General features: G+C 46.8%; 1 pseudogene; it reads right to left on the reverse strand.

Annotated features, from left to right (window-relative positions):
* LOC115478330 overlaps positions 1-25,761 on the reverse strand; it is a 62,773-nt pseudogene extending 37,012 nt beyond the window's left edge.
* Between the last annotated feature and the right edge of the window lie 418 nt (positions 25,762-26,179).

Here is a 26,179-nt window from a genome sequence, read left to right on the forward strand (position 1 = left end):
AGAAAAATAAGCCATAGCTCAAATTGATTTTGACTTTTAATTTTTTTCTAATGCTGCAGTCTCAATAAACTTGCCTATGTTCATCATGCCTACTGTTACTGAAGCCCTATTTAAAGGATTTGTATGAATGGATGCAAAACTATTGACTCTACTGACAAAGGTGCTCCCATCACAGTCACATTTTTAGTTCCAGATTTCATGTTGAAGTTTAGAAAGCATGGGGTCGATATTTAACCAGCAAGAAATGGCTCCTGGCCAGTTAAATCGCTGGTACATAACAGATTCATGCCACTGAATATCACCACAGACCACTAAAATGAAAGTCAGCTATTTTGTGGATGGTCTGAGGGTGGATCAGCACTTATGAGGTTAAATGCCGGATATTTAGCACTTAACCACCTAAGTTTAGTGATGTTGCTTAAGCGGTTACAGGCTAAATATCACACTTAACTGCATGAGCAATAGCCAACCTCATAAACTTTGATATTCAGTGCCAGTGGCCGGACCTGGCCCGGCATTGAATATCCGGGAATAATGCCAGTGGCGGCTAAAAAAAATACTCAGCACCACCAGCTGAATATCTACTCCTCTGGTTTTACATCATTGTCTAACTGAAGAACCATACTATTTGCAGTCTTCCTAAGAACCCCTTTATTGTTGATTCTTTACTGAATTCCTTCAGCTATATGATGTCATCAATAGAACAGAATCCACCAAGGACTTCTTATGTTTGCTTTGTTGAGTGTTATCATGCAAGGATTCTAAAGATAGGTCCTTCTGAAAATGGTTAGAAAGCTGAACGCTAGAGATGTATTACAGGACACATAGAACAAATTAAAAGAAAAACCAATACAAAACTAAAGTCAAATCAATGTACATACAAATTCTAGTTTATACAATAAAATCATATAAATAATAAGACAATAAAACTATTTTAAAAATCCTAGGTTATGCAAATAATCAAATCATATGAAGTCATAAGATAAAAGTATATACATACACAATGTGATCAATCATATAAATGAATAAAATGAATGAGCTATGTAGCAGTGCAGCTATTGTGTGGTGTAATCTATTGAGAAATTACTAACTGAACTACTGTTAATTCTTATTATAAAGTACAGTGGAACATGCACGGAAGTAAGAATACTCATGCATATTTGAGTGGTTTCTCAATTGCATGAGAAGGTGAAAAAGTTGGCTAAGAAGGGCACATATCTACAGGGGATTCTAAACATACCTTCTTCCTCTTGTAGCATAAATCAATCTACATACCTAAAATGATGAGGCTGTTTTTTTTTTTTGAACGACATGATACTTAAGAGATTCAATGCAAAAGGCTTAAAAAGAATGGTTCAAAAATAAAACTACTCACAGTTGCTGGACTCTGATTCCAGAGCAGCACTACGCCTCCACAAGCCAGTGAGAAATCAACCATGCTGTTTAAACAAGCTTATATGCATTGCACAAGGAGGTCATAAGTAACAGTTTAAAATCCTATTCATTAAAATGAACAAAACCAGTCTAAACCACAAATAAAAGTAAAAGAAACTTTAAAAAGGCAAAAACAAAGCACTTTGGTGCACTAGATATTAAAAAAATGCTAGTTTTGCGCTGTTTATGTTAAAAGACATTGTTTTGAAAAATTTTAGAAAAGTAAAACCAATAGTGGATATTAAGCGAAAAACACAGCAAAGAAAATGTTCCATTCAATGTGGATACTCAAAAGAGTAAACCTTTCTTCCCAAGGGAAAACCTTCCGCTGCCTGATACAATCATTGGTACTAAGCCCACCTAGATTACTGCAATGCACTCTATGCCGGATGCAAAGAACAAATCATTAAGAAACTCCAAACTGCTCAAAACACAGCAGCCAGACTCGTTTTTGGAAAAACAAAGTACGAAAGCACTAAACCCGTAAGAGAAACTACACTGGCTCCCACTTAAAGAACCGTATTACGTTCAAAATCTGCACCCTGATACACAAAATTATTCACAGCGAAGCTCCCAGTCTACCTGACGGACCTCATAGACTTACCAACCAGGAACACAAAAGGTCAGCCGAACATTCCTGAACCTCCATTGCCCCAGCTGCAAGGGACTAAAATATAAATGAATGTATTCATCCAACTTCTCATACATGGGCACGCAATTGTGGAATGCACTCCCGAAAGCTTTAAAATCAATGCATGAAGTAATAAAATTCCAAAAATTACTAAAGGCCAACTTGTTCAAAAGGGCATACCTCAACTGATCTATCCCAAATACCAGACAAGGAAACCGGCACCAGACATAGACAAAATAAACTTTTCTATACTTGACTACTTCACCTAAACTGTCAACTACTGAACTTTAACACTTTACCACTTGATTTCTTCCCCGGAAAAAACTTTTACACTTGATTACTTAACGTACTTTATCTAGTTTGAACTTTAATAACATTATGTATTTCTTGATCCGGAACTGGCGATCACCATTACGTTACAATGTAAGCCACATTGAGCCTGCAAATAGGTGGGATAATGTGGGATACAAATGCAATCAAACATATAAATGGCAAGAGGCGTACTCACTCGCAAATGCGCAGTAGAGACCCTCTCTGTCCCGCCCCCGCGTCAATATGTGATGACGGGGGCGTTACAGAGAGGGAACCTGTGCACCTCGAGTTAGGGAACTGCCGTCGCCACTGCTCCCCCCCCCCCCAGGGTTGCCGCTACCGCTCCCCCCACCCACCCGGAGTCGCCGCTGCACCCACCCTCCACCCGGCCCTGGTACCTGGCTTCACTATTCAAAACCGCCGGAACGCAGCACACAGCTCATCTGAGCTGCCGTTGGCCTTCCTTACACCTGCCTGTGTTCCGCCCTCCGCCGACGTTACATTACACGAGGGTGGAACACACACAGAGAAGAAGGAAGGCCGATGGCAGCTCAGATGAGCTGTGTGCTGCATTCCTGCGGTTTGAATAGTGAAGCCAGGTACCCGGCCCGGGTGGAGGGGTTGCGGAGGGGACTCCGGGGGGGGGGGGGGGGCGGCGGCGACCTCGGGGGGAGGGGGCGGCGGCGACCTATCCGGGGGGGGCCTTTCAAACCCCCCCTTCCTTTACTAGCCTGTTTTTACGGGCTCAACGGCTATAATAAATAATAGAGCAGTGTTTGCCAACCTGGAATCGCTAAAATCGCTGGGAAAACGCTAAAAAAGGTAAAATAATCTTATGCATTCCAGCAGACATTTTGTATGCATTCCACTTCAAATTCATGTTAAAACACTGAAAAAACTTGAAATATGTAAAAACAAAAATATGAAGGATGGCCACGCATATGACACATATATGATGTTTTTACATGATATTCCATACTTCATTTTAAATCTTGTGTAGATCGGTGAGCCTGACATTGGTGCCCAGGCAAAATGATAGAGATTATTATAAAGAACAACTCCCATGATATTCAGCCGATGGTGGTCACCGGATAAATTAGCTCCTGATATTCAGCACCAGGCCATTTCCCAGCATTTGACACTGAATGTCGGGGGCTAATGTCAGGTGGCCTGGCCGCCCAAAGCTTATGTGGGCCAGGCCAATATTCAGCTGGGACCCGCATATGAAGTACCACTAGCAGCCCTGAGAGCTTGCGTCAGCTATTTTGGAAGGGTGCCACAAGTGGCAGGAGCAAGAGGGCTGCTTTCCTGCCCCCAATAACCACTGCTGGACAACCAATGATACAGGTAGGCCTGAGGGGGCCCACCTGGATGTCTGAGAACTTAGGGGCTTAGGGCCAGACCTCAGAAACAGAATTCTGCAGGGAGAAAAAGTCACCAAAATGGACATAGCTTGGATAAGCCAAAGGCTACCACTCATACAGTATACAGACTAAGTGAATCTGCAACTAAAGTTAACCACTTAGTTTATAATAGGCCAGAATAAGGTTGCTGTGTGGGGCTTAGGTCAAACTTTCCTGGAGATATGTGTTGTAAATCTTTGAATGACCAGAAAAAAAAGTATGCACAAAATAAAACCAATAGAGCTCTATATTTCTGTAGTCAAAAACATTAATTCAAAACAAACAACTCTACATGTTTCACCGACAGCCTGCTTCAGGGGTTATTATAGTATAAATCTGCTAAGAGCAAAGGCACTATGCAGTTAGTATATAAACCTGAAGTCCCTGGTGATCCAATGGGGAATCAGGGGCAGAAGTGAAGCCCACTCCATACTGCCCCTAGCAGCTGTGACTCCTAAATTGCTGCTGTGACCTCTGGACCACCAGGGACTTCAGGTAGGCCCAGGTGGTAGGGTGGTCAGAAGGAGGGATTTAGCACTGTGAGATTGGAGGGGTCTTTTCCTGCTGTCTTACCTTTGCTGGTCAGAGGCCTGGTACGCTTGAATCATCGTTTGCTGAACTAGTATGGATTCTCCGAGGACAAGCAGGCTGCTTGTTCTCACTGATGGGTGACGTCCACGGCAGCCCCTCCAATCGGAACACTTTCTAGCAAAGTCCTTTGCTAGTCCTTGCACGCCGATGCGCACCGCGCATGCGCGGCCGTCTTCCCGCCCGAACCGGCTCGTGCCAGCCAGTTTTCTTTTGTCCGCGCTCGGTACTGTCGTGTTTCGCCGTTCGCGCCCCGAAAGTTGACCTCGCGCGTCGTTTGACTTCGCTTCAAAAAAAAAAAAAAAAAGAAAAGGTGTTCGGAAGGAGACCTTTTCGGTCTGTTCCCCTTCCGGTATCTCTAGTTTTGCCCCGGTAATTTTTCTTTCGTCGTCGGGGTAGGCCCTATTTAGGCCTCGGTTCGCAGTTTTTTCTTCCCCCTGTTTTGTGGTGCCATTTTCGCCATTTCGAGTTTTGATCTCGCCGGCGCGATTTTTCCGCCCATGACATCGAAGTCTCCCAGCGGCTTCAAGAAGTGCACCCAGTGCGCCCGGGTAATCTCGCTCACTGACAGGCACGCGTCGTGTCTTCAGTGTCTGGGGGCTAGGCACCGCCCGCAGGCCTGTAGTCTGTGTTCTCTTTTGCAAAAGCGGACTCAGGTAGCGAGATTGGCCCAGTGGAACGTTTTGTTCTCGGGCTCTTCGTCGGCATCGACATCGGGAGTATCGACTGCTTCGACGTCGTTGGCGCCGGGACCTTCATCCTCGCCCCCGATTGCATCGAGTGCATCGAGGCATCGTCCCTCTGCATCGGGGCCGAGACATCGGAGGGCTGCGTCGGCGTCGGTGGTACCGAGACCTCCTTGTCTGCTGATGTCGTCGGACGGTGGTGCTTCGTCTGGAGTGCAGGTGAGGGCTGTCCTTCCCCTGCTGGTGGCGGTGAGCCTTCGGGTGGGTCTCCCCCTACCCTGAGGGCTCCTGCGGTACAGCCCCCCCAAGACCGACCTCCTTCGGCCTCGGCCCCGAGGAAGCGACGGCTGGATTCTACGTCCTCCTCGTCGGTGCCGGGAAGCTCCGTGACATGCTTCGTCCCAAGAAGTCGAAGAAGCATCGTCCACCGGTCCCCTTCCCGTGTCGGCACCGAGAGCTCTGGGTAGCCGAGGGAGTTGGCACCCAGTAGGCATCGCACCGAGAGGACCGCTCGCCCTCTGTTCAAGAGGTGTCGATGCGCTCCCCTTTGGACAGCCCGGAACAGCCTCCACGCCCGGAACAGACTCTGACATTGACGCCTGCATCGGCTTCCATGCCTTTTTCCACAGCCGCTCTGAACGAGAGTCTCCGGGCCGTTCTCCCAGAGATCCTGGGAGAGCTGTTGCGCCCTACCCCTCCAGTACCGGGGGTGCTTGCGCCACCGGTACCGTCGAGCGAGGCGCCGGCTGGCCCATTGCCCGGGGTGAGGTCTCCGACATCGGTGCTGCGTGCGGTACCGACTGCGGTAGCCTCCCAGGAAGGCTCCCCGACTACGTCGGCGGAGGGAGCTTCGCCGGTGCGGGCGAGGGAGTCTACCTCTCGACGCTCCCACCGTGGTCGTGGGTCCACGGAGTCGAGCCGGGCACGGCTGCAGACACAGGTCCGTGAACTTGTGTCTGACACCGATGGTGAGGCCTCGTGGGAAGAGGAAGAAGACATCAGATATTTCTCTGACGAGGAGTCTGAGGGTCTTCCTTCTGATCCCACTCCCTCTCCTGAAAGGCAGCTTTCTCCTCCCGAGAGCCTGTCTTTCGCTTCCTTTGTCCGGGAGATGTCTACGGCCATCCCCTTCCTGGGTGGTTGGGAGGACGAGCCCAGGGCTGAAAATGTTTGAGCTCCTGGACTATCCTTCTCCACCTAAGGAAGCGTCCACAGTACCCATGCACCATGTCCTAAAAAAGACATTGCTGGCGAACTGGACCAAGCCTCTAAACTAATTCCCCACATTCCCAAGAAGATGGAGTCCCAGTACCGGATCCCATGGGGACCCAGAGCTGATGCACACTCAGTTGCCTCACGACTCTGGAGGTTGTGGATTTGGCCCTAAAGAAGGCCAAGAGTTCTAGGGAGCATGCTTCGGCGCCCCCGGGCAAGGACTCTAGAACCTTGGACTCCTTTGGGAGGAAGGCCCTACCATTCTTCTATGCTCGTGTGGCCAAAATTCAGTCCTACCAGCTCTACACGAGCATACACATGCGGAACAATGTGCGGCAGTTGGCGGACTTGGGTGGACAAGCTCCCCCCTGAGCAAGCCAGCCCATTTCAGGAGGGTGGTCAGGCAGCTGAAGGGGTGTGCAGAAAATTCCTGGCCAGGGGTGTATGACACCTTTGATGTTGCGTCCAGTGCCGCTGCTCAAGGTGTGGTTATGCGCAGACTCTCATGGTTGCATCCCTCCGACCTGGAGAATAGAATCCAGCAGCGGATGGCGGACCTCGCCTTGCCGTGCGGATAATATTTTTGGAGAGAAGAAGCCGAGCAGGTGGTAGAGCAGCTCCACCAGCGGGATACCGCTTTCGACAAGTTCTCCCGCCGGCAGCCTTCAGCTCTACCTCTACAGGTAGAAGATTTTTGGGGAAGGAAGACTGTTCCCTACTCTTCTGGCAAGCGTAGGTACAATCCTCCTTCTCAACAGCCTGCGGCCCAGGCTAAGCCCCAGCGCGCTCGCTCTCGTCAGCAGCGTGCGCCTCAGCAAGGCCCCTCGGCTCCCCAGCAAAGCAAGGGACGAGCTTTAGACTGGCTCCAGCAGAGCATAGCCAACATCCAAGTGTCAGTGCCGGGCGACCTGCCAGTCGGAGGGAGGTTGAAAGCTTTTCACCTAAAGTGGCCTCTCATAACCTCCGATCAGTGGGTTCTTCAAATAGTCCGGCAAGTATACACCCTCAATTTGGCCTCAAAACCTCCAAATTGTCCACCGGGAGCTCAGTCGTACAGCTTCCAGCACAAGCAGGTACTTGCAGAGGAACTCTCCGCCCTTCTCAGTGCAATGCGGTCGAGCCCGTGCCATCCGGGCAAGAAGGGCTGGGATTCTATTCCAGGTACTTCCTTGTGGAAAGAAAAACAGGGGGATGCGTCCCATCCTAGACCTAAGGGCCCTGAACAAGTATCTGGTCAAAGAAAAGTTCAGGATGCTTTCCCTGGGCACCCTTCTCCCCATGATTCAGGAAAACGATTGGCTATGCTCTCTGGACTTGAAGGACGCCTACACACACATCCCGATACTGCCAGCTCACAGACAGTATCTTGCGATTTCAGTTGGGCACACGTCACTTCCAGTACTGTGTGCTACCCTTGGGGCCGCCTCTGTGTCCAGAGTGTTCACGAAGTGCCTGGCTGTAGTAGCAGCGGCACTTCGCAGACTGGGAGTACACGTGTTCCCATATCTCGACGATTGGCTGGTGAAGAACACTATCCGAGGCAGGAGCTCTGCAGTCCATGCAGATGACTATTCGCCTCCTGGAGCTACTGGGGTTTGTGATAAATAATCCAAAGTCCCATCTTCTCCCAGTGCAGAAACTCGAATTCATAGGAGCTCTGCTGGATTCCTGGACGGCTCGCGCCTATCTCCCAGAGACGAGAGCCAACAACTTGTTGTCCCTCGTCTCACGGGTGCGAGCGTCCCAGCAGATCACAGCTCGGCAGATGTTGAGATTGCTGGGCCACATGGCCTCCACAGTTCATGTGACTCCCATGGCCCGCCTTCACATGAGATCTGCCCAATGGACCCTAGCTTCCCAGTGGTTTCAGGCTGCTGGGGATCTAGAAGACGTGATCCACCTGTCCACGAGTTTTCTCAATCCCTGCATTGGTGGACGATTTGGTCCAATTTGACTCTGGGACGTCCTTTCCAAATTCCTCAGCCACAAAAAGTGCTGACTACGGATGCGTCTCTCCTGGGGTGGGGGGCTCATGTCGATGGGCTTCACACCCAAGGAAGCTGGTCCCTCCAGAATGCGATCTGCAGATCAATCTTCTGGAGTTTACGAGCGGTCTGGAACGCTCTGAAGGCTTTCAGAGATCGGCTGTCCCACCAAATTATCCAAATTCAGACAGACAACCAGGTTGCCATGTATTACATCAACAAGCAGTGGGGCACCGGATCTCGCCCCCTGTGTCAGGAAGCCGTCAGCATGTGGCTCTGGGCTCGCCGTCACGGCATGGTGCTCCAAGCCACATATCTGGCAGGCGTAAACAACAGTCTGGCCGACAGGTTGAGCAGGATTATGCAACCTCACGAGTGGTCGCGTCAATTCCCGTGTAGTGCGACAGATCTTCCAGGTGTGGGGCACCCCCTTGGTAGATCTCTTCACATCTCGAGCCAACCACAAAGTCCCTCAGTTCTGTTCCAGGCTTCAGGCCCACGGCAGACTGGCATCGGATGCCTTCCTCCTGGACTGGGGGGAGGGTCTGCTGTATGCTTATCCTCCCATACCTCTGGTGGGGAAGACTTTGTTGAAACTCAAGCAAGACCGAGGCACCATGATTCTGATTGCTCCTTTTGGCCGCATCAGATCTGGTTCCCTCTTCTTCTGGAGTTGTCCCTCCGAAGACCGTGGAGATTGGAGTGTTTTCCGACCCTCATCACACAGGACGAAGGGGTGCTTCTGCATCCCAACCTCCGGTCCCTGGCTCTCACGGCCTGGATGTGAGAGCGTAGACTTGTCCTCTTTGGGTCTGTCAGAGGGTGTCCTCCCGAATCTTGTTTGCTTCCAGGAAAGATTCCACTAAGAGGAGTTACTTCTTTCTATGGAGGGAGGTTTGCCGTCTGGTGTGGACAGCAAGGCCCTAGATCCTCACTCTTGTCCTACACAGACCCTGCTTGAATACCTTCTGCACTTGTCTGAGTCTGGTCTCAAGACCAACTCTGTAAGGGTTCACCTTAGTGCAATCAGTGCATATCATTACTGTGTGGAAGGTAAGCCGATCTCAGGACAGCCTTTAGTTGTTCGCTTCATGAGAGGTTTGCTTTTGTTAAAGCCCCCTGTCAAGCCTCCTACAGTGTCATGGGATCTCAATGTTGTTCTCACCCAGTTGATGAAACCTCCTTTTGAGCCACTGAATTCCTTCCATCTGAAGTACTTGACCTGGAAAGTCATTTTCTTGGTGGCAGTTACTTCAGCTCGTAGAATCAGTGAGCTTCAGGCCCTGGTAGCCCAGGCCCCTTACACCAAATTTCATCATAACAGAGTAGTCCTCCGCACTCACCCTAAGTTCTTGCCAAAGGTTGTGTCGGAGTTCCATCTGAACCAGTCAATTGTCTTGCCAACATTTCTTTCCCCGTCCTCAATTCCTGCCCTGCTGAACGTCAGCTGCACACATTGGACTGCAAAGAGCATTGGCCTTCTATCTGGAGCGGACACAGCCCAACAGACAGTCCGCCCAATTGTTTGTTTCTTTTGATCCCAACGAGGGGAGTGGCTGTGGGAAAACGCACCATATCCAATTGGCTAGCAGATTGCATTTCCTTCACTTACGCCCAGGCTGGGCTGGCTCTTGAGGGTCATGTCACGGCTCATAATGTTAGAGCCATGGCAGCGTCGGTAGCCCACTTGAAGTCAGCCACTATTGAAGAGATTTGCAAAGCTGCGACGTGGTCATCTGTCCACACATTCACATCTCATTACTGCCTGCAGCAGGATACCCGACGCGACAGTCGGTTCGGGCAGTCAGTGCTTCAGAATCTGTTCGGGGTTTAGAATCCAACTCCACCCCCCTAGGCCCATGTTTGTTCTGTTCCAGGCTGCACTCTCAGTTAGTTGGTAATTTTTTTAGGTCAATCTCAGTTATGTCCTCGCCGTTGCGAGGCCCAATTGACCATGGTTGTTGTTTTGAGTGAGCCTGGGGCTAGGGATACCCCATCAGTGAGAACAAGCAGCCTGCTTGTCCTCGGAGAAAGCGAATGCTACATACCTGTAGAAGGTATTCTCCGAGGACAGCAGGCTAATGTTCTCACAAACCCGCCCGCCTCCCCTTTGGAGTTGTGTCTTCCCTTCTCTTTGTCTTGCTACATATGAGACTGGCCGGCACGAGCCGGTTCGGGCGAGAAGACTGCCGCGCATGCGCGGTGCGCATCGGCGCGCGAGGACTAGCAAAGGACTTTGCTAGAAAGTGTTCCGATTGGAGGGGCTGCCGTGGACGTCACCCATCAGTGAGAACAATCAGCCTGCTGTCCTCGGAGAATACCTTCTACAGGTATGTAGCATTCGCTTTATACAGCCTGTGGCCTGAATACATCTGAAAATCAGCTTTCTACACAGGAAAACTACTGCTTGGCATAACTGTGATAACTTCATCCAAACTGCAAACTAACCTCCAGTTATCTCCTGGGAAAGTGAGGAAACGTACCTCACAGAGACAGAGTCTCTGGGAGCATCTGTGAAACAAGAGGGAGTTTGCTACCATCAGACTTGTGACTTATAACAGATTCTTTGCTAATCACAAGGCCATAGGCGGTGAGTGGCCCAACTGTTTGGGGAGGCTAAAGGGGGCGGGGTTAGGAGTGGGGCCAGGGGTGGAGCTTAAATCCATAATTGTCTGATAACACACAGAAAAAATAAATAAAAATAAAAGTCACAATTAATACCTTTTATTAAATTTAGATATTAGATATGTATCATATGTCAAAGAATAAAGTGGTTGCTCAAAGCATATACTAACCACAATCGCTCAACTGCAAAACACTATGCACAACTTTGTGCAAAAACACACTCAGAACCTTACTGTACCATAAATATTACACTGGGCAGAACCTAATACACCAATATACCACCCATACGGAAAATGCAGACCATCAACAATATGAAACAAGGGATCATACTATCACAATTCTCATGTACAGCCACAAAACACCCTAATTCATGTTTAATGTGGGATAAAATGACATAAATAAGTAAATATAAACTTTTAATGTTGAGCACCTGATTCTCAAAGTGGACATATTCCAAACACTATAATGAAAATAAAATGATCTTTTCTACCTTTGTTGTCTGGTGACTTTGTTTTTCTGATCATGCTGGCCCAGTATCCAATTCTGCTGCTATCTGTCCTCTTAACTCCATTTCCAGGGCTTCCTTTCCATTTATTTCTTTACTTTGCGCTTTTCTTCTTCATTTCTTGTCCTACATCCGTAAGTAAAAGCTGGGTCCTCCGCAGACTTGACTGTCCAATGGATCCAGCTTCTGCCTATTTTCTCAATCCATGTGCAGTTTTTCTCCTCTTTTCCTTTTCCCTCATTTCATCTCCTTCCTCTCTCTTCCCTCCCCTCCCCTCTATGTCCAGCAATTTCTCCTCTCTCCCTGGGCCCAGTCCTCCCATCCATGTCCATCCATGCTCTGCTCTCCCCTGCCCCCTCCATTCATCCATATCCAGCAATTCCCCTCTCTCCCTGAGCCCTGCCCTGTCCTCCCATCCATGTTCATCCATGCTCCTCTCTCCCCTGCCCCCTCCATTCACCCATATCCAGCAATTCCCCTCTCTCCCTGAGCCCTGCCCTCCCATCCATGCTCCTCTCTCCCCTGCCCCATCCATTCACCCATATCCAGCAATTCCTCTCTTTCCCTGAGCCGTGCCATCCCATCCATCTCCCTCTCTCCCCTGCCCCAACTGCCCACCCTCTTCTCCCCCCCAAGATCCCTTTCCTTTTTTTTTCTTTTAAATTTACCTCTGAGTCTGGCAGCACAGCGTCAGTGAAAGCGCTCCCAGTGAAAGCGCTTCTCTTCGCTCAGTGTCCCGCCTTCTTCTGACATCATGATATCAGAAGAAGGCGGGACATTGAGCGAAGGGAAGTGCTTTTACTGGGAGCGCTTTCATTGACGCTGCTCGCTGCACTGCCGGACTGGAGGTAAATTTAAAAGAAAAAAAGGAAAGGGATCTTGGGGAGAGAAGAGGGCGGGCAGTTGGGACGAGCGGCGAGCCCCGGGTGGGCGGAACTGAGTCGTGTGGGCATCGTCATCAGGATCCGATCTTAGCCTCCCCAAGCCTCTGATACCGGGCGCCTATGCACAAGGCCTCTCATTGTCATGACCGTGAATTCTGCTGGACAGAAGTACACAGTTTTTGATTGGTCCATAGTGTCACCTGGATGGAGAGGAATGCCAATGTTGGACAGAAGAGAAAGAAAGAAGAGAGAGAGAAGAAGATTTGCCTGGTGTATACATCTCTCTCAGATGAGCTAGAGAGACTGATCTGCCAAACACCTGTGAACTGAATTCTGTGCTGAGCACTGCACAACACAGTTCAAAAGCAGCTCTTTGACTTTCCATAACCTGAGTAACCGGCCTGAGAGCAGGGACTTTGGACTATTCCTGATCTATCAGAGCCAGCAAGTAATCTGCTGGAGCCTACAAGAGAAGCTGATTCATCACCTCCTTGGACTCTGAATCTATGGGACCTCAAAGGGTGAGCTTGCAGGATTTTTCTTTCTATAGCAGGGTATAGTTAGTCTGGGTTTTCCCTGTGAAAGACAGGTTTGTCCCAGGATCTGTGGTCATTAGTCTGTCTGTCTATCTATCTATCTATCTATCTATGTAATAATCAATATTTTGTAGTGCACAAGTATATTTTTGTAACTTGCTTTGCATTTTGTCATATTGTTATTTATAATAAATAATATATTTCCATTTTTGGCATTATTCCTTTCATTGGTCCAGCCTGTTAGCACAGCTTAGCGCCAAATAAGAGGTATGGTCATATTTCTAGTAAACGAGTTCAGAATAATTGCTATTTAGTAATTTTCTGCCCACCTAAGTACTTCTACAGGGTGCTATCCTTGTGGGGTGGTCAGAGTCAGGAGTGCTACTCTCGTGAGGGGGGTAGGTGCGTGGGAAGCTCTTGTTTTTGCAGGCTGTTTCCCTTGCTGAGCACTGCTTTTCCCACTGTGTGCTGGCCTACTGCAAATGTGGCCTTAGTACATAAGTACATAAGTACATAAGTAGTGCCATACTGGGAAAGACCAAAGGTCCATCTAGCCCAGCATCCTGTCACCGACAGTGGCCAATCCAGGTCAAGGGCACCTGGCACGCTCCCCAAACGTAAAAACATTCCAGACAAGTTATACCTAAAAATGCGGAATTTTTCCAGTCCATTTAATAGCGGTCTATGGACTTGTCCTTTAGGAATCTATCTAACCCCTTTTTAAACTCTGTCAAGCTAACCGCCCGTACCACGTTCTCCGGCAATGAATTCCAGAGTCTAATTACACGTTGGGTGAAGAAAAATTTTCTCCGATTCGTTTTAAATTTACCACACTGTAGCTTCAACTCATGCCCTCTAGTCCTAGTATTTTTGGATAGCGTGAACAGTCGCTTCACATCCACCCGATCCATTCCACTCATTATTTTATACACTTCTATCATATCTCCCCTCAGCCGTCTCTTCTCCAAGCTGAAAAGCCCTAGCCTTCTCAGCCTCTCTTCATAGGAAAGTCGTCCCATCCCCACTATCATTTTCGTCGCCCTTCGCTGTACCTTTTCCAATTCTACTATATCTTTTTTGAGATACGGAGACCAGTACTGAACACAATACTCCAGGTGCGGTCGCACCATGGAGCGATACAACGGCATTATAACATCCGCACACCTGGACTCCATACCCTTCTTAGCTCCACCCATTTTTCTGCCCAGGCGTTGATGTCATCTGAATGAGCCTTAAGTTAAAACAAACTTCTATCTCTGGTGCCTTGCAAGAGGAAGAAGTAAAAATAAGAAGCATTTCATACTCTTTAGTGCACTCCTTTGTGTGTCTTCCATTCTTTTTGTTTGGCCATTTGTTCTCTGCAGTTTTTTTTTTTAATGTAATAAATTTTTATTTATACTTTACAAGTTATACAATTTCACTGCAAGTTGCAATATAGAGAGATTAAATTAAATAAGTACAATTGTATACAGGAGATTATACATCTCTTCCTTAGACCAAAATAAAAAAGGGGATATAAGGGGAGCATGTTAAGAGTAAAGAGTACCAAATAGGAAAATCAAATATATCTAGAAATTGGCCTGACCCATGTTCTCTCAAAATATCGTGATCTCGATTTTCTCAAACCTTGGGTCCAGTGGGTGCTCTTTTTAATTCCAAAAACGATCGCAATTGTTCTGGTTCCCAAAAAACATACTTATTTTGCAGAAATTTTATTATACATTTACACGGATAGGCTAGTAAAAATTTTGCACCTATCAGTCTTGTTTCTTCTCTAAGCACTAGGAACTTCCGTCTTCTGTCTTGTGTGGATTTTGTCACATCAGGGTAAATCCAAACTCTGTGCCCACAAAAAGGTTTTTAAAGAATTCTTAAAGTACATCTTTAAAACAGAATTTAGGTCCTGCTCAAACACCTCAAAGTTATTTCTGTCAAAGATTCCTCTAACAAGGCTGAAATATCCTGTAAACCTTGTTCCGTTCCATACTTTTGGATCTCATTCCCTAGGCCTTCTTGCTCTACTCAATTTTGATTAGATACTGGTAGGTATAAAGTTTTATTTAAAGGAGGAATAGCTTCTGCAGGAAAATGTAAAACCTCTAGCAAGTATTTTCTTTGCAGTTTGAGTTCATTATCTGCCTCCTGCCTTCAGGAAATGCACCTGTTTGAACACATACCCTCTCATTGGGATCACAGACCACTGCAACCTTCACTCTACTCTCACAAGCCTCATGGCTTGTTGCTGTTCTTTCTCTCTTTCCTTCTGCCCCTGATATGAATCACCTTAAAACTGATTGTCTGACTGTTCAGTCTTTATGCAGTAAGTAACACCTGGTTAGGAACTTCATGCTTTCCTCTTCCCTTGATGTTTTCTGTTTGACTGAGACCTGGCTCACAGCTTACCTCAACTATTCCTGCTCCCCCAACTACTACTTTCACTTCTTCCACAGAGTGGGTAGGAAAGGTTGGGGGCTAGCTGTCATTTGTTCTGAGCACCTACGGATCTTTGTTCTTCACTCTCAACACCATTCCTGTTTTGAACTTCTTACTCTCAGAATATTAGGGGGCTATCCCTTAGATACCACTACTCAGGTCTTGTCTCCCAAGTATTTTATCCTCATTGGTGATTTGAATATACCTCATGATGACCCTACAAATCCTATAAGTCATGATTGTACTATCCTTTTCTCTGACCTTGGCTTCTCTCAGCTTATTTCTTTCCCTACCCATCAAACGAGATATACTCTTGATGTGTTGATTTTGCCTTCAGCTCACTTTTCTACTATTAGTAATCTCTCTTCTCTTTCTCTCCCCTGGTATGATCACTTTTCAATTATGCTTCATTGGCACTCTGGCTGTCTTACCTCAGCTTCTTCAGTTCCTCATCCAATTATCTTTAGGAGTCTCAAGTCCCTCTCCCACGATCATTTCACTACCTATGCTGCTGGCTTTCTAGATAATTTTCCTTCCCTTTCCCTTGATGACCAAGTTTCCTGTTGGATAAGATAGTATGTATAGGAACAATCATTCCCTCCGTTTCAAAAAAGAAATCACAACCTTGGCATCACCCTGGCCTTACTCTTTTGAAACGTCAACTCAGTAGAGCTGAACACCAATGGCACACTTGATGTTCACCATCCTCCCGCATGAAATACAACAAGCTCTCACTTTTCTATAAATGTGAAATTAGACTGGTCAAAAAGAAGTATTATTCTTCTCTTTTCCAACAGGATACTCATCCCTCTTTTCTTTATAGACTTTTAGGAGACTTTATAATCCCATTACTATTATACCACACACACCCTCTCTTTCCCTTGACAAATTTGCAAGCAGCTTTTTTGATAAAGTTCAGACTGTTTGCACTAGTTTTTCCCAACCTGTATAATCTACTGTCCCTGCTCTGCCTACTGCCTTAGACCCTCCCCCACCCCAGCTAAACCTAGCTTATTTGAAGCTGCAGTGTGGTAAATTTAAAACGAATCTTAGGAAATTTTTCTTCACTCAATGCATAGTTAAACTCTGGAATCCGCTGCCTGAAAAGGTGGTTAAGGTGGTTAACTTAGCAGACTTCAAAAAAGGGTTGGACGGCTTCCTGGAGGAAAAAGCCATAAAATGTTATTGAATGGACGAGGGAATAATACAGTATTTCTAGGATGGGTGGGACAAATTGCTTGTTCTTTTGGCCACAGTCAGTGACAGGGTGCTGGGCTTGATGGACCCTTGGAGGCATATTTTCAAAGCACTTTGGGAGGCTAAGTTCCATAGGTTTCTATGGAACTTTGGGAGGCTAAGTGCTTTGAAAATGAGCTTGTTGGTCTGTCCCAGCATGGCGATGCTTATGTACTTATGATTTGATCTTCCACCCACCACTCAGATTGTCAAGATAGTCAAATGCTTGAATTCTTCATCTCCTTTTACTTATCCAGTGCTTGGCTGAACTCTTAAACACTATATGGACCCCCTTTTTCCTTCCATGTTTTTCATGATTACCACTAGTTTCTCTTAAGACATTTTCCTGATTCCTAGAAACAGACTATTGTTCGCCCATGATGCAAAGATCCTAAAGGCAACCCATCATCTGTCTCCAATTTTTGGCCTATCTCGAACTTTCCTTTTCTATCCAAGGTAGTTGAGAAAATTGTAGCAGAACAATTGGTTGACTTTCTTGATAAGACCAACGCATTGCATCCCAGATAGATTGCCTATTGTAGCTATCATTTTACTGAATGCTCTCTTTTAGGACTTACCAACAGCTTAAAATTAATGTTGAACAATGGTCATGATGCTCTCCTCGTATCTCTGGACCTTTCTGCGGCCTTTCTCTCACTTCTCCATCAATGGCTGGCAGATCTCAGTATTTATATCATATCATTGTTTTAGTTTCAATCCTATCTCACTAATTGATCATTTCTGGTTAGTTTCTCTTCTGGTGTTTCTGCAGTTAGACCACTTATTTCTGGTGTTCCCCAAGATTCCTTGGCCCCATTATTTAAAAAGTTTCTCCTCACCACTTACTCTCTTGATACAGTCTCTAGGCTTCACTTTTTAAAAACATTTACGCTGATGATATTCAGCTTTTGGTCCCACTTGACTCCTTTTCATCTGATGTTATGGCTACAGTCTCTTTGTATCTCACTAAAATTGCTAATTGGCTTAGTATACATCATATGAAATGGAATTCCTCCAAATCTGAGGCTATTATTTTTTCCATTCAGTCCCCAGCTCTGTCGTATCTCTCTTAGACTATTAATGGTGTTAGCACCCATTTCAAGGACTCTGTTATAGTCCTTGGAGTTACTTTGGACACGGTTTTATCCTTTTCTGTTCAAATCTCTAATGTAGAGAAGAAGTGCTTTTTCACTCTGTGACAAATCCGTGCCATAAGAGCAATTCTTGAAGTGTCTTCCCTACGGATTTTGCGTTTGTCTCTGGTTATATCAAGAACTGATTACTGTAATTCCCTTTATCGTGGTCTACCATCTACCTGATTCAGGAGACTTCAATTAATTCAGAATACCACTGTCAAGTTACTCTTTAAGAAGAAAAAGTTCGACCATGTCACCTCCCTCCTAATCTCTGAGCACTGGCTTCCCTTGTCCTCCTACATTGCCTTTAAATCTCTAATCATTGTACATCAAGTCATGTACACTGGCTCACTTTCCTTTCTCTTTAGTCTTCTTATCCTGTTTGTTCTTTCTCGTACTTTTCACTCCTCCAGTCAGCATCTCCTTTCAGTGCCTTCATTTTGCCATATCTGGCTCAACACTGTTTATCACTCCTGCTTTAGAATTGTTGCCCTGTCCCTTTGGAACTCACTCCCAGCCACCATCAGGGCTGAATTATCCTACCAGAACTTAAAACTGCCCTTGACTCACCTCTTTAAACAAGAATTTCCCATAACCCGATTTATTCTTTTCTCTTTTCAAAATTTCCATACTTGCATGTACACATTTATGTGTTTGCCAACACCCACCTTCATGGCTCGGTAATTGAGTTTAATTCTTATTCCTATTATGTGTTCCAATTGTTTTTATATTGTTTTCCCTGTCTGTCCTGTTTTGTATTTTGTTATTTCTGTTTTTAATATTTTGTTAACCACTTAGATATATATTTATATGATTTGTGGTAAATCAAAAATAAACTGAAATTTGAAACTTGAAGAGCGCAGGGCACTTTTTTAAAGTGCAGGCCCCAGCCAATATTCAGCCAGAGACCACGTGGAGGGGCATAATCGAACATGGCCGGCCATCTCTCAGGCCGCCCTAGGGAAGTGGCGGAACACACCGTATTATCAAAAAAGATAGCCGGCCATCTTTTGTTTCAATAATACGGTTGGGGTCGGCCAAATGTCAAAGATGGCCGGGTTTGAGATGGCCGGCATCGGTTTTCGCTGATAATGGAAACTGATGCCGGCCATCTCAAACCCGGTCAAATCCAAGGCATTTGGTCGTGGGAGGGGCCAGCATTTGTAGTGCACTGGCCCCCTTGATATGCCAGGACACCAACTGGGCACCCTAGGAGGCACTGCAGTGGACTTCAGAAATTGCTCCCAGGTACATAGCTCCCTTCCTTTGGGTGGTGAGCCCCTCAAATCCCCCCCCCCCAAACCTATTACCCATAACTGTACACCACTACCATAGCCCTTATGGGTGAAGAGGGGCACCTACATATGGGTACAGTGGGTTTGGGGTGGGCTTTGGAAGGCTCCCATTTACCACCACAAGTGTAACAGGTAGGGGGGATGGGCCTGGGTCCGCCTGTCTGAAGTGCACTGCAGTACCCCCTAAAATAGCTCCAGGGACCTGCATACTGCTGTGATGGAGCTGGGTATGACATTTGAGGCTGGCATAGAGGCTGCCAAAAAATGATTTTTTTTTTAGGGTGGGAGGGGGTTGGTGACCACTGGGGGAGTACAGGGAGGCCATCCCCAATTCCTTCCGGTGGGGCACCTTTTTGAGGCTTGGTCCTAAAAATAAATGGACCAAGTAAAACTGGCCAAATGCTCGTCAAGGCCGGCCTTCTTTTTTCCATTATCGGGCGAAGGCGGCCATCTCTTAACCATGCCCCCGTCCCGCCTTCGGTACACTGCCGACACGCCCCCTTGAACTTTGGCCAGCGCCGCAACTGACTGCAGTTGAGGCCGGCCAAAATTGGCTTTCGATTATGCCGATTTGGCCGGACTTGAGAGATGGCCGGCCATCTCCCGATTTGTGTCGGAAGATGGCCGGCCTTCTCTTTCGAAAATAAGTAGGATAGGTAACTGGTCACATTTGGGACAGCTTTTAAGCTGTCCTAAGTTTGCCCAGGGGTCCTTTTACTAAGGTGCACCAAAAAGTGGTCTGCGCTGGTATACACATGTGTATTGGACATGCGCAGGTCCATTTTTCAGCGCACCTGAAAAAAGGGCCTCTTTTTCTTGGCTGAAAATGGATGTGCTGCAAAATAAAAATTGTTACGTGTCCATTTTGGGCCTGAGACCTTACTGCCACCCATTGACCTAGCGGTAAGGTCTCACATGTTAACTGGGCGGTAATGGCCTACGCACGAACAATGTCGGTTACCATCTGGTTAGTACTGCATGCTGGAAAATTTCTGGCATGCTTAGTTGACTCGTGTAAAAAATGAAATTACTGCTCGGGCCATGTGGTAGCTGGCCGGTAGTTCAAAATTGATGCACGTAGGCACCTACACGGCTTAGTAAAAGGACCCCCAGTTAACTATGTAGGTGCCAGCACTAAATACAGCCAGCACCTGTATAACTGCCACCTCCTCCCCAACCTCGCCTCTTGTACTGCCCTGACCTGCTCATATTTGTAATGGCCGGTCAGAGCCAATACTCAGTGGCACTGCCTGGTTAAGTACCGCTGAATATGAGGCAGTATGATTCTATTGACTGATACGTGAAAGAAAGGAAAAATGCAAATATTAAAAAAAAAAGAAATTGAACAGAAGAGAACAGCTTTAAAAGGCAATTTTTTGGATTATGACAAGTTTATAACATAGTAAATGACGGCAGATGAAACCTGTATTGTCCATCCAGTCTGCCCAACCTTAATTGCACTCACAAAAAAGTTTGTGAGTGAAATTAAGGTAACTTTGGATGAGTTCAGAAAAAGTATAAAATAATAAATTTGACATAATTAGAAGAAATTAAGTTGAATATAAAATATTTGATTTACCCTTGGTCAGAGAGGGGTGTCTTCCATATAGGAAAATATCCTTTAAGAACTGTCAGAGTAAGAGATCTGAAGAGGGTATTAAGAAAGAGGTTAGAAAAGGAAAGAATTCAAAGCAGAATCACAAGGAGGCAGCAGTTTACAGATGCTCAAGCAGCAAACACAGCAGACAAGCAGATTGCAAGAGAAAGGGATTGATTAAAACCAAACCTGATGAGGCCACATGTCGCCTTAGACAGGCTGTGTCACAGGCAAACTGTCAATCTGGACACATAATAAAATTAAAAACAAACCAATAAATAATTCACATACAAACTTATCCACATAAATGCATAAGTAATAAAATGATAGTGAAATCAAAAGATCACATGCAAAAATCTCATTCACATATATAAACCAGAATTCAAAGAGACGTAAAAAAGGTGCAAGAAGTCTGTGATGTAGTCAAGATCACATCCAATTTCACTGGCTTACATATACAAAATTCATGTGATGTGACGGATCAAGCTCATACCTTTCAGGAGTCATACACAATCCACAAATATACCAGTAGAAAAACACAAACTGTACTAAAGAGGGAATATACCTACAGAAAATTAAATACACTTATTTCCCCTATTAGTTTTATCGGACTATTTCCGATCTGACGAAGAAGGGCAACCTTCGAAAGCTAATCAAGAAATGTATTAAGTTATGTCCAATAAAAAAGGTATCATCTTATTTTCTTTTCCATGTTTTATTTTGTTTGATTTCTATTGATAACCCTATTAGTTTAAAATGCAGACAGACCTAAAAAGCAGCAAAAATGTTTTATAAGCAAAGTGCAAGCATGAGCTAACTGAGGCAAAACTTAAAAAATGAACTGAAACACAATTACTCACAATTGTAGCACTCTTTCTTTGGAGCAGCACCCCTGTCCTTCTGAGCAGTTGAGAAACCAACCATGTTTAATGTGTTTCAAGTTTATTTACATTGCACTGGTCTAAAATTGACATTTTTTAAAAATGATTAGAGCCAAAATAATTTTAAAATGCTCATGTATTAAACCTGAAAGATCATAATGGGATAGTCTAAAAGGCTCAAAGTTTACAAAACAACAAGTTTAGCAGTCGTTTTAATTTAAAACAGACCATTAAAAAAAAACTTGTTTAGCCCCCCTCCCCAAAAAATGATACTAATCAGTAATGTCTGCCAATCCGGAATCGCTAATTTTTAAGCAAAAATGCTAAAAATATCTCTAAATGTATATGTTCAGGCAGCCATGTTTTATGCATTCAAATGATGCAAATAATGTCATTAAAATTGGGAAACACGAAACACTTTGCACAATGGATAGATACATAGAATAGCTTAAAAAGAATTACTGAGGAACTAACCCATCACCTATGTCCACACCCCATTTTATATATACTATCCACTCACTCTATATCTAGACTAGGTTATCGCATACCATGTCTGTCTTGATTAGATCATAAGCTCTGTCGAGCAGGGACTGTCTCTTACATCAGTGTGTAGCGCTGTGTATGTCTGGTAGCGCTATAGAAATGTTAAGTGGTATTTCCATAGCGTCCCACAGATCAATCCAGAGACGAGTGGGTTGTGTCCCTCTACCAGCAGGTGGAGATAGAGAGAACTTCAGAGTTTACTATATATAGACACGTGCAGCCATCTTACTCTCAGTATTCTCTCTATCTCAGCAGGTGGATGGACACATCCTGTGCAGCTCTCTGGATTGAATTTGCTCCGAGCCTGTTCCCTCAGGTTTAGTTGAGCGCTTTGAAATTTGCTCCTCGCCTGTTCCCTCAGGTTTTGTTGAGCGCTTTGAAATCTGCTCCTCGCCTGTTCCCTCAGGTTTTGTTGAGCTAGGGGTTTGTGGCCAGATTGGACCAGTAAGGGGTACACCTGGTGGGTCAGGTTCCTCCCCTACCCCTGTGCTGCTTCCATGCTGTGGTGATAACTTGTCTCTGAGTTATGGCTTCCCTGGCACTCCTGTCTTAAAAAAACACACACACACACACACACACAAAAACGGGATGCACAGCCGAATGAAGTAGCAGAGATGGTGATAGCTCTGTGGGGATACAGCAATGGTTGGTATTTCCTCCCTTGGGCTCATTTTCTCCTTTCTGTGAGGTAAGAGTGTTTTTTACTTCTTTTATTGCGGAGTACTGTGCTCGGAGCTTGGGCCTCGCGTGGTTCTGGGGGAGATTGCGAGTTTCCAGGGACCTTTCAGGTTTTAACAAGCGGGGGTGATGCTCTCCGCTAGAATTTTTAGTCCGCGGTATTGGTTTTGGCGGGCTTTTCGCCGTAGCGGACACCATCTTGTGCAGGTCTTTTGGCCTTCGCGCTTTTCAGACGGTTCTGTTTCCCGGACGTTATTGGAGTCACAGCGGGGAAGTGCTCCGATTGGTAGGATTTGGGTCCTGCCCGGAATTTGGTCCTCGACCGCCTGGGGAGAAGGGAGCATGTGTGGTAAACCGCTCGCTTCTCTGTTTGGTTTTTCTGACGTGGAGTTCTTCAGTGTTTAGCGGGGACAGCCTGGGGGCGGCTCCTCGTTTCTTTGGTGCGTTTTCCCAGGTCTCGGTTTTCGAGATTGCGGCAGCAGGAGAGAGTTATATGCTTCCTGCTATTGTCGATGAAGGTTTTTGCCTTATCTATGATTTCTTGGTTTCCTTGGGGCTGTACATGTTGCTGGCCCTTCTTGCGGGGGCCTGGGGCCCTTTTGTCTCTAATTTATGCTGAGTGGCCTCTGGGTCTTTCTAGGGGTTTATTTTTCGTGTGCCTAGCTGCTTTATTTTTTCTGTTTCCATGCTGCTGGAAGGCCTGTTCTTTTTTTCACTGCAGTTCTTTATTTTCTGCAGGTTTCCATGGTAATGGTGCCTTTAGAGGCAGAGTGTCTGTTTTCCTCAGCTTTGCTGTCTGGACCTGTTCAGCACAGCCTCAGTAGACTTTATAATTTTACATGTGTTTCCTGGCTTCCTTCAGCACAGGCTCTGGGTGTTTGAGAATGAGTCTTAGATTTTCTAGTCCTTGGTTAATTCCCTTCTGGCTATGTGGGCTCTTCTGTTTCAGGCGGATGGATTTTTCCGCAAGATACATTCTAGGTCTCTGGTGCGTGCTAGCTTCCTTCATCACCATCCTTAGGGGTGGGTTGAAAGGCTGCACAAGGGACCTGTCGGTCTGTGTGTCATTGTGTCTATATTCATTGGCTAACAAGTGGCTTTGGTTTCTTCCCATTCTGAGGTATTGGGTCTTATCCTATTTGGAGGACTCAGGAGCTGCTCCTGTCTACTGTAGTCTCCCTTGTTGACGGACAGCGCGTTTGGTTGGCGACTTCAGGGGATGCTAGTGGTGCAGGAGAGCGGATAGATTTGATCCATCTGGGCCTTGTTGCAGCGGAAATTGTCGGTTTCCAGTGGAAGCCGTAGGGCCTTTTTTCAGCGGAGACTGTCGGGTGTTGTGCCGGCTGAGGCCACCGGGTCTTTGTCAGTCTGAGGCTGTTGAGGATTCTTCAGGCTGAGGCTGTCGGGCCTTGCTCCAGATGTGGATGGAGGGCCTTGCTCAGGCTGCTGGGCCTTACCCCAGCTGAGGGCGTTGGGCCTGGCTCCGGCTGAGGCCGTCGGGCCTGGCTCTGAATGAGGCGTCGTGCCTGGCAGCGGCTGAGGCCTAGCTCCATCTGAGGCCGTTGGGCTTTGTTCCGGCTGAGGCCGTTGGGCCTGGTTCCGGCTGAGGCCGTCGGGCCTTGCTCTGGCTGAGGCCGTCGGGCCTTGCTCCTGCTGCGGCAGTAGCTTTTTGCTTCAGCTTTGCTACGGCTCAGGCTGTTAAGCTTTACTCTGGCGCAGATCATCAACCATTGATCAGGCTCAGGCTGTCAAGCCTCTATTGGGGTCAGGTCATCGAGCCTCTCCTTTGATCTAACTGTTGAGCCTTGCTCCGGCTCAGTTTTTCAGATGAGGGAACTTATTTTCAGGGAAAACTGAACACAGTACATGGTTTAGACCGTGGCTCGTTGCTCTGGCTCCGGCTCCGGCCGTTGGGCTTTGTTCCAGCTCAGGCCATCGAGCTTTGCTCTGGCTCAGGCCGTAGAGCTTTCTTGGCCTTGCTCAGGCTCTTGAGCTTTGTTCTGGGTATGGCCGTCGAGCTTTGCTGCAACTCAGGCCGTCAACCTGGCTCTGGCTCAGGCCGTCGAGCTTTGCTCTGGCTCAGGCTGTAGAGCTTTGCTCTGGCTCAGGCCATCGAGCTTTGCTCCGGCTCAGGCCATCGAGCTTCTCTCTGGTTTAGGCCATTGAATCTGGCCTTAGCTCCGGACGTCGAGCCTGAGTTCGGCTTAGGCCGCTGAGTTTTGTTTCGGATTGGGCTGTCGAGCCTTGCTTCGGCTGAAGCAATTCATATTATCCCGGCTCAGGCCAGCGACCTTGCTTCGGCTGAATCAATTCATATTATCCCGGCTCAGGCCGGCGTCCTTGCTCTGGCTTCGACCGGTGAACGGGCTCAGGCTGTTAAGATTTCTTCGGCCCAGGGCCTGGCTACAACTCAGGCTGTCAGGTCGGCCTACGGATCTCAACGTCGAGCTTTGCTCGGATCGGAACGTCGAGCCTTGCTCGGATCAGACCGGTGAGCCTTGCTTCAGCTAACACAGTTGCTCTGGCTCAGGTCGTCCAGCTTGGTCTGCTTGAGGTAAAATAGTCTAAGGGAGCGCTTGCGAAGTTTCTTTCATTTTCGCTTCCGGCGTCTAATTCTGGTCTTGAGTCATTCTGGGATCGGTACCTTTGCGATTTGGAGGTCTTGTCCTGTCAGTTTGAACTGAAGAGGTCTCTCGCTGGCTGCGTGTAGGCTGCAGGCTCGGTCTATGTTTCTTGACTCACAGTCTTTTACGGCTGCTGGGCAGTTCCCTTTCAGGAGTCGGGTCTTTGGTGCTCCTGGCATTTGCTGGTGAAGCCCCTGCTATTTGTTTCTTTTTTTTTTTAACAGTATTTTTCTCCTTGACATAGGGAGGTTCTGATTTGCTTGGCTTCTCTCCATTAGCTGGTTTTAGTCACTTTCCTTTTAGAGGCCGGCTTCATTTTGTGTTTTGGCCTGGCAAGTTGTTTCTTCCTTTCTGCCTTGTGGCTGTGTGTTGGTTCCTTTAATTTGAGGAGGTTAGTTCAGTGTTACTTTCATATTCCTCTGGAGCTTGGGATAAACGCCAAGTCTCACCTGGCAGTGCCTTTATGGCTGTTTTCCGGATCTCCATCTGTGTTCTTTGTTCTATGTTGAGCACAGCACAGCTTCCTTGTGGCATGTTGAGCTTGGCTCTTTTCATGCAGGTTGAGCACAGCTTCGTTCCTACATGTTGAGCATAGCTTTGTTGGTGCATGTTGAGTTCATCACCGTTGCGGCATCTTGAGCACGGTTGCTTTGGGGCATGTTGAGCAGTTTCTCTATGTTCTTTGCTGTAAGTTGTACGCAGTTCCTTGGCCACATGTTGGGCACCGTTCTATTGATACAGGTTGGGATCAACTCTATTGTTCTCTGTGGAGCACGGCTCCATTGCGTCATTTAGATTTCGGCGCCAGCGTGTTCCGTTGAACACATCTCCATTTCTGTAGGTTGGGCGCAGATCCTGTGCTGGATGTTTAGCGAGACTTCATTCTGGGAAGCGGAGCGTGGCTCCATCCCTGTACATGACTTCTTTGCGGTAGATTGATCGCAGCCCCATC

The sequence above is a fragment of the Microcaecilia unicolor genome, chromosome 10 (assembly GCF_901765095.1).
Source record: "Microcaecilia unicolor chromosome 10, aMicUni1.1, whole genome shotgun sequence".
In the NCBI taxonomy this organism is placed as follows: domain Eukaryota; kingdom Metazoa; phylum Chordata; class Amphibia; order Gymnophiona; family Siphonopidae; genus Microcaecilia; species Microcaecilia unicolor.